Genomic DNA, 217 nt, shown 5'->3' with positions numbered 1-217 from the left:
CTGCCCTGTTCATTATCTAACTCAAATCCCCTGAGGAACTTTTAACAGATTCTTCCATCGTGCATGTTACTAAGACCAGCACAAGATGACTCAGCATTTCGCCCTGTGACCGTGTTGAAAATGCCGGCGAGAGTTTTTTTTCCTGCCCGGACAAGCCACCGCCAGATGTCATGATGAATCTTTAAAGAGCTTTTTTAAGATTTCCTGTACAGAAAGG

Source organism: Penaeus monodon, chromosome 32, assembly GCF_015228065.2.
Source record: "Penaeus monodon isolate SGIC_2016 chromosome 32, NSTDA_Pmon_1, whole genome shotgun sequence".
Taxonomy (NCBI): Eukaryota; Metazoa; Arthropoda; class Malacostraca; order Decapoda; family Penaeidae; genus Penaeus; species Penaeus monodon.
This window is presented reverse-complemented; position numbering follows the sequence as displayed.